The 7,556-nt window shown below is 51.9% G+C and overlaps 1 long non-coding RNA gene across 1 annotated transcript; it reads right to left on the bottom strand.

The window, feature by feature from the left end:
- Positions 1-343: 343 nt before the first annotated feature.
- LOC108391049 (uncharacterized) lies at positions 344-7,035 on the bottom strand. The gene is made up of 2 exons (XR_001851669.3): positions 6,852-7,035; positions 344-612 (listed from the first exon to the last, which is right to left on the bottom strand). It is a non-coding gene; the product is annotated as an uncharacterized lncRNA (long non-coding RNA).
- Between the last annotated feature and the right edge of the window lie 521 nt (positions 7,036-7,556).

Below are 7,556 nucleotides of genomic sequence, written 5' to 3'. Positions count from 1 at the left end.
CTCATGGAGCCTGCAATCCAGTGGGGAGCAGATATCAATTAAATAGCCATACAAATGCAGTCAGAATGACAACTGTAGTCAGTGCAAAGGAAGAATGTGATGTCCTGAGAGTATATACGTAGCATTTGACCAGCCAGGGAAGCTGAAGGGCTTCCCCAAGGTGGCAATGCCCACGCTGAAACCTGAGGGAGTGGAAGAACAATACAGGCAGAGAAAACAGCATATGCAAAGGCCCTGTGCTGGAAGTGAGCATGTACAAGGGGGCTTTGAGAAGGCAGCTGTGGCCGGAGTGCATAGAGCAAAGGAAATGACTAAAACGAGAGGTGAGCAGAGAGAGACCATGCAGGGTCTGCTGGGTCATGTTTAAAACCTGGATCTAAGAGCAGAGGCAGACACATAGCATTTGTGTTGGAGGCAAGATAACAGGACCATCTCAGGTTGCCTGCAGATTGAGGGTAACACTAGTGGAGGCAGGGAAACCTGTTAGGAGGTGACAGCAGTGCTCCAGAGAGAGGTGATGCTGGCTTGAACTAGGAGTTGGCAGGGAATAAGCAAGGTGAGGATGATGGTGTCAAGGATGACTCCTGGATTCTTGCCTGCAGGGTTTTCTACCTGTAAAGAAGAAAAAAGCAGCTCTATTTTCTGCAGGCAATAAGTTAATTAATGGAGACAAATCTTCTTCTCCTGCGGAAGGCACTGAACTATAATAATAACATAAGAATACTTCCCCCAACAAGATAGTTATAGCTTGGATCTACCCCAAATCCTCAGGCTATTCAGACTCCTACAGAACCTGGAAGGTAAGATGACACACATCCCAAGCTGCAGTGAGCATGATTTAGATTAGACCGCTTGCTAACAGGGCTAGAGGAATAGTGTTGGTGAGAACTGGGGGCAGGGGATGAAAGAGGATCCAGGTCGAGGGCCAGTGCCAGGAGCATGGAAGAGAGGCTGTGAACACCCGTGGAGCAGTCAGAATCTGGTGGAGATAAAGGGACGGTCTCTGAAGCTGGCACTGCCCCAGGACACAGGAGAGCCCAGCTGGAAGAAGCTTCAGTTTCCACACTCTGTACCTGCAAAGGGGAGGCTCTCAGAAATCGCTGCAGTGTTGTGGCCTTAGCCCACCTCCTGGGGCTCCTGTTTGACGGAGGAGACAGAGCACACCCAGGGCACAGAGACACGGAGGGTGTGGGTACAGGAGCTGGGCAGACACACAGGAAACACTCTGGTTGGGTGGAGGTCTGAGAAGTCTTTCCGGAGGAGGAGTGTGGGGAGGACAGAGGCACCCAGAAGGGATTTGGGAATGCTGGATTTACTAGTTTTCTCTGGCCCAGCTTGGATGTGCTCTTTAAGGTGGCAGTGCTGTGGGTGTTGGGTGATATCGCCCCCCTGCCATGCAGCACCTCCCCCCAGGATCCCACCTTGCCATCAGTTTCCAGGCTCCAGTACAATGACAGTGGGCTCCTTGTGCTGCCCCTTCGTGACCCTTTCCTCCTCTCCCACTCTAGGCTAGCCCCCTTGGCTCTGAAAGACCTGCAGGCTCGGCACCCCCCAGGAGGCTGCACAGTGAGCACCACTTGGTGGTGGTGCCAGCTCTGCGGTGCCTTTGGCTCACACACTGGTATTTGGGGAGGGACTGAATCATCCTGATCTTCCTCCCAAAGCATTGCTCCGTTCAAAGGAGACCCCAGGAGGGACCAGCCTTGGCTCTAAAGTTTGGAAGTTGAAGTGCAGGAAGGATTCAAGTGCTGCAAAGGAAGGGATTGGAGGAATCAGTTGGTGCGCACTCTGTTGTGTGGAAGGTTCATGGCTGAGTGCCTGCAGGGAAGGGCCAGGGTCTCAGAGAGGACTGGGAACTGCAGCAACAGACAGGCAAACAAAGAAATAGCTCCACACAGCCCGACCACACATCTGCATCACACTGTAGACACAGCGCCCGCATTCAGTGAGTTCCTGTGCTGAGTTAGAGTTTTGGTTCTCAGCTCAGCTTTCCACTTGGTCTTCTGGAGCCTCGACTTCCCCATCTACCCAATGGAGTAGTAACTCCTGTACTTTATATCTCATGCAACTGTCATAGGGAACAAGCAGAAGGATGATGGCGAAAATGCTTTGTAAACACGGTGCCTGGCTGCAGTGCTGGTTCGGTATTGGATAAGCGAATGAATGATTCAGTCTCCAATGAATGTGAACTCCACACAAGCAGAGTTTTTTTCTTCAGCATCGTTTCCCAGGTGATTGACCCCTTGCAGGAGCCCAGTGAATATTTGGAATGAATGAATGAATGATGAGACTTGATCTTTACCTTTAGGAGTGTCTAGGACTTTGGAGGTGATGATACAAACCACAGAGCAATGAATCCAATTGCCTTTGGAGGCATCAAGATCTGGGTGTGAGTCCTGACTCCACCAGCCGGCCTGACAGCAGCTGTTAGGCCAGTTTACCCCTGAGGAGACTCTCAGAGAGACTGAATGACTTACCCACAGCTCCTGGTAAGTGAGGGAATCAGGATGGGAACAACTTGGGATTCTGCCTCCAAAGCCTGAAATTTTCCTTCCATTGAAGGCTCCTGCTATAGCTGCTCCACTGGGACACTGGTCTCTATAGCCATCTACTTGACAAGCTGGAATATGCTTTCTGAGGGAGTTTTCATAATGACATACTATCTCAATGACCCCCTAAGCAGGGGCTGCTGGGAACAATGAGAGGCCAAGGCTATTTCAGGATGTTCCAGGTCCAGAAGTGCGCACACTTGCTCAGGACATCCATGGTCAGATGAGGAAACAGAGGAGGGAGCTGTTGATAGAATTTCCTGACCCTCGGTCTCCGTCATGCCCACCCACAGCCACACCTCCCTTTGGCATCCTGGGCCAGCACTGCCCCTGAGCACTCCCACAGACCCATGTTCCCTCAGTCAGGGACTTGTCATATCACAGTGGCTCTTCCCCTCCCCAAATGGACTTTCAGCTTTACTGTTCAGTTCACCTTTTTTGGCTGTTATTTTGCTATTTATAGGTGTATCTTTCAAAACAGGATTGTGTGATGGAGTAAGTTTGGGAAAGCTGCGCAGAACATGCTAACCTGGCTGCATATTAATCTTGCGGGACTTCTCAGAGCCTACATTGCACTCACGGAGAAGGTGAATTTCTAAGGCATGGCTAGCTCTGATAAAAAAAAGCATTTCCCAAACTTATTTGGCCTCCAAACCATGTCTTCAGGAGCATCTCTTGGGACTGATGTGCCCCAGGGCACACTTTGGGAATTATGTCTATAGCTGTGGAGAGTCCCAGCAGGCATTTAAGCAGAGCAAGAGGATCTCATCGGGGTTTAGGAAGACTGGGTGGCCTGGAGGAGCCAAGACAGAGGCAATTGACAGCCTGTGCAAGTGGAGCAGTGCCCTCCTGCTACCCAGGCTGCATGCCAATCCTGCACCTCTGGCCTCAGAGAGCTTGCAGTTGAGGAGCTCTCCTCCAGGGAGGAAGATGCTGAGTGCTGCATATGGAACCACAGTTCTGATCCAAGAAGACTCCTGGTGACTTATTCAATTGGCAGCCCAGGGCCTTGGCAGGCTTCCTCTCCTTTCTCTTTTCAAGAATCAATAAGTTATTTGAGATTAGGTCAGGTGGTCCTTTGTTGCCTTTTCACCCTCATTGATGGGGTTGATGGCCTCAGCATTCATCCCCCAAAGTAATGTGGGGTCAGCCTGCCACCTCCCAGGGACATTGAAACTCCAGTCAGGACACTTGGTTCTAAGGTTTCAGTGGCAGTGCCTAGTCCATTTTTAGTCTATCATGTTGTCAAAGGTCCAGTCCCTTGGCACTGAGGACAGCTTAGATTCAGGCAGGCTGGGGGGGCAGGACATCCCAGTCTCTGTCCTATCCCGCAGCCACATTGCAGCTCCAGTTCATGGGGAAATGGGCTAATGCAGCAGCCCCATCCTACCCCCCAGGTAGGTCAGGCAGCAACCAGGTGCCCAGAGAAAGTGGACAAGGGCAAAGACTCCCTTCACCATCCCGCCAAAGAGTCAATGTAGGAGACTGTCCGTTCTGCATAAGTCTCCATATCCAGCTTGGATATTCATCCAACTGCCGTGGCTGGTAGGGTCAATTAAACCTCAAATGGACAATGGATTTTTGGTCTTGTCCTCTGACTTGCTGAGATCTTGAAGCTCTCCTCTCCTTGGAGGTCTTCTCTAGGTCTCACAATTCGGAGCATCGGAAAACCACCCTGTCTCCACAGGCCCTAGCCCGTGCTTGCAGGCTGAATTTGCATAGGATTCCCTCCCCCAGTCTTTCCTCTCTTTTTGGAATCAACCCAGGAGACAGGTTGGCTTTTCAAAATAAAATCTGAATGGGTCACTCCTCTCTTCAACAACCTGTTGGCCTGGGGATAAAATCATCCCTAGAATGGCACGAAGAACCATCGGTGTTCAGCTTCCTCCTGCTGTCCAAGCATCTCTCCTGCTTCTGAGCCATCTGAGAATCCAGCCGCCTGAATGTCATTGCAATTGCCTCCGACAGTTCTGAGCCCCGCCCACCCCCGAGCCTTGCACATGCTGTGTTTTCTGCTTGGAGCAGATTCTTCCTGATGATTTACCCAACAAATTCCTATTTGGCTTTCAGTTTCTGGGCTCAATTTCTAACTCCTCTGTTGAGCCCTCCCTGTTTTCCGAGCACTTACATGTAGGTCCCAGGCACTGTGCCAAGCACTCTCTGGGTACCACTGTTTATTTTTCACAACGCCATGAAGTAAGTGTTACAATTTTTCCACCGTACAGATATGGAAACTGAGGCTTGGGGAGGAGAAGCAACTTGCCCATGGTCACAGAGCTGAACAGTCAAGATTCGAGCTCATTTCTTTCTGGTCCCAAGAGCCCGAGCACTCGCCTTCCTCCAGCTCCTGTCCCCATGCAAGTGGCAGCTCACACATCCCCCACCCCCACATCCCCCAGTTAAGTCCCTCTTTCACTATGTGGCTCTCTTGTGCTTGCTTGTCTGGAGTCTCTCTACACTGCAAGCCCCTCAAAGGCCATGACGATGACGTTGGTATGTGCCTGACAGGAGAGAGGTGTGCGATTAATGGCGGGTGAGGAAGGATGACTGAGTTCGACGGGAGGGCTCTCTTCAGGGTCTCCTCTTGAGCCAACAAAACCCTGATTTATTAGTAATTAATTAGCAGTTAGTTACCTATTGCTGCTGTAACTAATTACCACACACATTCAGTGGCTTAAAAACTATAAATTCCGGTCAGAGGTCAGAAGTCTAAACGGGTCAGTAGGACTGGTTCCTTCTGCAGAGAAGGATCCAGTTCTTTGCCGCTGCTAAGCGTCCAGAGGCTGCCGGCCCTCTTTGGCTCGTGGCCCCTTTCTCACATTGCTCTGAAATCTGCTTCCTTTAACATGTCTGTGACTCTCCTGCCTCCGTCTTTCCCTTATAAGGATCCTTGTATTATACTGAACCTTATAAGGACTGCGCTGACCCAGATAATCCAGGATAATCCTGATGACAAGATCCTTAGCTTAATCACGCCTGCAAAGTCCTTTTGGCCGTGTCAGGTAACATAGTCACAGGTTCCAGGGCTTAGAGCAGGGACATCTTTGGGAGTGGAATTATTCTGCCTACCACACCCTGGAAATTGAGATAAGTTGAATTTGAGGAGGATATGGTTTCCAATGGGTCAATGTGGGAAGAAGAAAGGTTTCTGGAGTCTCAAATGAGACCCCTGTCTGGCCTCAGTTTCCTCATCTGTCATCAGAGGGATGGGACTACAGGGCCCCCAAAGTGTTCTTGGGGGACATCTGATGAGCCCAAGTATCTACCTCTGCAGCAGCAGGGGCTGAGGTCAGACCACAGGGGACACCCGTCTCCTCCAGCCTTGGCTCTGACTGTCCGGGCCAGGAGTCCTGCTGCTCCCGAGACCAAGGCTGGTGCCAGGCCCCCAGGGACCTCTCCTTTCCCAGTGCCCTAGCCTTCCTCTCCTTGGGGCAGAACAGAGGGCTCCATCTGGGTGGTCTGTGTACCCGCAGAGCCCCCAGAGTCCTCATCATGAGGTGCCTTCAGGGGGCAAAAAGCCAGACTGTAAAAGCTGGTACTGCTTCTCACTTAAAGATTGTTCAGGGAAAAGTTCAGTAATTTAACTGGGAGATAAAGTGTTTTCATATAGGACAACATAGAGATGTTATAGAGTAGAATACAAAATTGGCTACAGTTTTGGAAACAAAACTGGAGAATCCATCGTGGGCCAGCCACTGCGGGAAAAGCTCAAGGAAGCAAAGCAGAGGCCCCAGGGGGCCTTGCAGGGGCCACACCGAGGAGCTGAGAAGGAAAACAGGTGTGTGCTGGGCAGTCAGGAGGGAGCAAGCAGGAGGAATTAAGGGCGAATCTGCGCTGAATGAGCCCGGAGGGGGATGAGGAAGACGCACCTCCCGCTCTTTCTGTCAGCCGCCCCCGCCTCGGCTCTGACCTCCACTGGCTTTTCCTTCAGAGCTTTAACTGGGACCTCGTGCAGGAAAGGCAGATGTTTCCAGATGAGGCCAGATGCTGAGAAACCAGGAGGGGGCTGGCCCCTTTGGGTTTGGAGAGGGTGGAAGATAAAGGAAGGACAGGAAACGAGTGAGGAGGTAGTTGATCCCTAGCCAGGGCCTTTACATACAGGGTCTTGGCTAATTCTCACAGCAACTGAGCAGGCAGGTGCCGGGCCCATTTTTACAGATGAGTCAGCTGAGACTCAGCACGGCCATCTCAGCATCGAAGGGCACCCACTTGTGCACCTCACCCCTTACCACCCCTCCTACACTCTGATGGGCAAACCACCTGTCCTCCCCCACGGGCTCCTCTTCCCTTTCCCAGGCTTACCATAGACCCATTCCATTTTTCCAGGCTTGGTCTTGCTTCTCTGTCTTCTTATTACCTCCTCCTCCAGGAAGCCTTCACTCAGCTCTGTCCTACTGGACTGCCTGTCTCTTCAATCTGCCCCCCAAAGTGTGGATCCCACCTACCCCCTCATCAGATCCAGACACTATGAGCTCAGACTGCTTCTTGCATCAAATCAACTACCTACTCCAAGGTTGAGGGCTGTTCACTTAACAGTCCTTGCGGAGGTGGGGCAGGAGCAGGTTGGTCCCGTGGTAGGCAGGCATGGGGCATGCAGAGAAGTACAAAGGCAGCCGCTGGAGCCCCAGATGAGGTGAGAGTCTTGGCTGTGTCCCCAGCCCCGTAAAGAAAGATGTTAACAGCCACTTAGGGAGCAGTTGAGGGCCGATCAAAGGGATGTGCTGGGAATGGCTCTTTCCAGGTCCTGGGTCAACACTGGCACCTCCTTTTTACCCCTCCAAATGCAGTAATTCCTCCTGGGAGGCTGCCGATTAAAGGGGAGGGGCTTATTCTAGCTCCCTACTTCCCCTTCCACCCCCACCCCTGCTAGGGTCCTCCTCTTCCCCCAGGACACCCAGGGGGCTATTCCTCTCCCCCAGTGGAGAGAGAGAGGGCTGGGGTGCTATCAGCTAGGAGATGAGGAGTAGGGGGAGAGCAGGAGGAAGGGAAGGCCTACCACAACGTGTG

This window comes from Manis javanica, chromosome 4 (assembly GCF_040802235.1).
Source record: "Manis javanica isolate MJ-LG chromosome 4, MJ_LKY, whole genome shotgun sequence".
NCBI classification, from domain to species: domain Eukaryota; kingdom Metazoa; phylum Chordata; class Mammalia; order Pholidota; family Manidae; genus Manis; species Manis javanica.
Note: the sequence above shows the minus strand (reverse complement) of the source record. Positions and strands in the feature narration are given on the sequence as shown.